The sequence below is a fragment of the Otolemur garnettii genome, unplaced genomic scaffold (assembly GCF_000181295.1).
Source record: "Otolemur garnettii isolate 467f Iridium unplaced genomic scaffold, OtoGar3 scaffold00009, whole genome shotgun sequence".
Taxonomy (NCBI): Eukaryota; Metazoa; Chordata; class Mammalia; order Primates; family Galagidae; genus Otolemur; species Otolemur garnettii.
Window position 1 is genome coordinate 2,179,419 of NW_003852404.1, and position 3,611 is coordinate 2,183,029.

Sequence of the window (3,611 nt, forward strand, 5' to 3'; positions counted from 1 at the left end):
AGAGCCTCCCTTCTAAGAGTATTTGAAATGTTAGTATATCACCATTGTTATTATTACTGAGCTGTTCTCTAGGTGACAGGTGGTAGGTTAGAGCTGTGTTTCCAAGCCATTAGGACTCCATTGAATGCACTGAAATGATAATTTGCTAAATGGTTCCCTAGTGTTTCACAAGTTAGAGTTGCTCCCAAAGGAGTTCCCATGCCCTGGAGAAAAGGACTCTTCAGAAGCAGTTGTTAGATACCTACCTTTGGTAGACTAGTGGGCTTGGGCCTTGCTTATTTGTGGGAGACTTCAGGATTTTAAAAAAGACTGTTAAAAAGTTAGTGAAAAACACCTGAGGGATAGAACTAATGGGAGAAAATGACCCTATAATGACTTAAAATGGTTTAGTGAGAAATCCTACTGCATTATCTGTTTTTCTAAATGGTTCATTTTCTTTTTTTCTTTTTTTTTGAGACAGAATCTCAAGCTGGGCCCTGGGTAGAGTGCTGTAGCATCATAGCTCATAGCAACCTCAAACTCAGGCTCAAGCGATCCTCTTGCCTCAGTTTTTCTACTTTAGTAGAGACCAGGTCTCGATTTTGCTCAGGCTGGTCTCAAACTTGTGAGCTTAACTAATCCACCTGCCTCAGCCTCCCAGAGTGCTAGGATCACCGCGTCCGGCCTAAATGGTTCATTTTCAAAGTTTGTATCATCTTCAGCTTCTCCAAAGGTGTTTTCATTTTTCCTTCTGGGAAAAGTTGAGGCTGACACTAGAATCTCTCTTTGAGTTTCACACCAGCCCTGGCAGCTGCTTTCTGGACAGCTCCACTTGGAAACTACCCAGGCACCTTTAAATCAAGCCTCAAACTCAACTTGCCACGTTCTTTCCCCACCCCACCCCCACTTCTCCTGTTCTTCCTAACTCAGTCTTGTCCCAGTTAACCAAGCTAGAAATTTGCACATCATACTTAACTGCTGCCCTTTGGCAGCACTCGTCAAATCAATAATGAATATTGTGTAATTAGTCATCCAATCATGTTCATGCCGCCTCCTAAATTTTGCTCAAGTCAGTCTACCTGTCTTTCTCTACTGCCACCACTTAACCACGTGACTAGTCCTTGGCTTCACCATCTGGAAATGGGAGTAATTACGTCTACCTCAGAGAGTTGCAAACATTACATGAGATAACAGCACTCAAAATATTAGCCATTATTCAGGCCATTAGCGGGCCACAGCTTATTTACTGAAATGACTTCCTAATGGGTCTCTCTTTTCTATTTTTATCGCCTCAGTCTATTCTCCCTTTATGCAGGTAGGACAATCTTTCTGAAAGGCCAATCCCTTCATGCCCCTCTTCTACGTAGAGCCCTTTCATGCTTCCCATTGCCAACGATCAACAGTTAAACTCCATCAGTGTGAGTTCTAAGGAGGCCATCACGTTCTGCTCCTCTGCTCTCCCCAGTTCCACGTCTCTCACCTTCCCTGCACTTGCACTCCAAGGTGCATCGCTTCTCTCTGCTCCTCTGGCTCAAACCTAACTTGTTCTAGGAATGTTTTCCTGCGCCCACAAGACTGAATCAGGTGTTCCTTTTCTGTTTTCCGTTGGTTTACCCCCAATACTCCTCCATTAAATTTTGATATCCTTGAAGAAGTCACTGTGTCTTGTTTACCACTGTATCTTCAATCCCTAGCAAATGTTTTGTTTTTTTGTTTTTGAGACAGAGTCTCACACTATGTTGCCCTCAGTAGAGTGCCATGGCGTCACAGCAACCTCAAACTGTGAGGCTTAAGCGATTCTTTTGCTTCAGTCTCCCAAGTAGCTGGGACTACAGGTGCCCACTACAACACCCTGCTATTTTTTGGTGGTAGTTCTCATTGTTGTTTGGCAGGCCTGGGCTGGATTTGAACCCGCCAGCTCTGGTGTATGTGGCTGGTGCCCTAGCTGCTGAGCTACAAGTGCCAAACCTTTGTTTTGTTTTAGAGACTGAGTCTCACTCTGTTGCCCAGGCTAGAATGCCATGGCATCAGCCTAGCTCACAGCAAACTCCTGGGTTCAAGTGGTCCTCCTGCCTCAGCCTCCCAAGTAGCTGGGACTACAGGCATGTGCCCACTATAGGTGCCCACCACACCCGGCTAATTTTTCTGTTTTTAGTAGAGATGGCATCTCACTCTTGCTCAGGCTGGTCTCAAACTCCTGCGGTGAAGTGACCCTCCCACCTTGGCCTCCCAGAGTGCTAGGATGACAGGTGTGAGCCACTGTACCCAACCCTTAGCAAATGTTTGACCTACAGCAAGCAGACAACAAATATTTCTTAAATAAGAGGAGCATATGTAAAAACTTCATTCCTTTCAGTAGGGCTGGTGATTTTGTTTCTAATTTGCCACCACATCAAACTACTAAAACAAAAACCACACTGTAGAAATTCTGTCATTGGCATATGTGTGTGGGGGGCTTATATAAGTGGAAAAAGGCACCCAGAGTTGATGTGACCCATCTAATAGCCCCTCCCCACAGTAAAGCTGGGATAATGACAGACCCACCCCCTGGCTGCTCCTGTCCTTAATGGTGAATTATTATTATCTTTGAAGGGTTGTCTAGGAATAGGTTCTTTCTAAGGTAACTTTGAAACATGATGCAAGACAGGCTCCCTATATAGGGAGCTTGGGCAGAATTCTAAGCAGTGGATTTCTTGAGCTCAGGAGCTCCCACCAGACTAAGTAAGAGTGAGATCCCATCTCTACTGAAAAAAGAGAAACTAGCCAGGCATTGAAGTGGGCACCTGTAGTCCCAGCTACTTAGGAGGCTGAGGCAAGAGGACTGCTCAAGCCCAAGAGTTTGAGGTTGCCGTGAACTATGATGCCATGGCAATCTACTCAGGGTGACAGAGTGAGACTCTTATCTAAAAAAAAAATTTTTTTTTGTCGGAACACGTAAGATCCTCTCATGGCACACTGGTTGAAAATCACTGTTCTAGATCACAAACTCCAAGTATCCAGGACCTTTGAATTCTTTGCCCAAAGAGCCTATTTTCAAGCTGTTTCTTATGTTGGTTCTCTTGAGGACAGATCAAGCTGTCTGTGTGTACCCCTAAGGTTTGGGGGGATGGATAGAGTTTGGCCTGCAGATTGGTTACCACACAGGTGGGAATGCAGGCCTTCCTGGAACAGGACACAGCCAGAATAGGAAAAGGAGAGGGTAGGCCTCCATTCATACCCTCACTTCAGTCCTGGTTCCAGGCATACTGTCAAATATTTCCAGGGGTGATTTATGATAAGGAGTCAAACCTATGAAATCTAAATTTTGTAGGTGAATGATTTGTTGGATAGATGAGTATACTATTAATGCAACCAGGACCCAGAGAAGAATCCAGGCTGGGATAAAGATGACAAGTTAAGTCATTTAACAAAAAAAAATTTTTTTTTTTAGTTTTTTGGCTGGGGCTGGGCTTGAACCCACCACCTCCAGCATATGGGGCCAGTGCCCTACTCCTATGAGCCACAGGCGCCACCCTATTTAACAAAAATTTGTTGAGCATCAACTTTTACACCTGGTGTAGGACTGAATGAGAATATTTTGGTGGGGGAGATTAACAATAAAGTCAGATAATGTGAAAAGGTAAGGGGGGGGA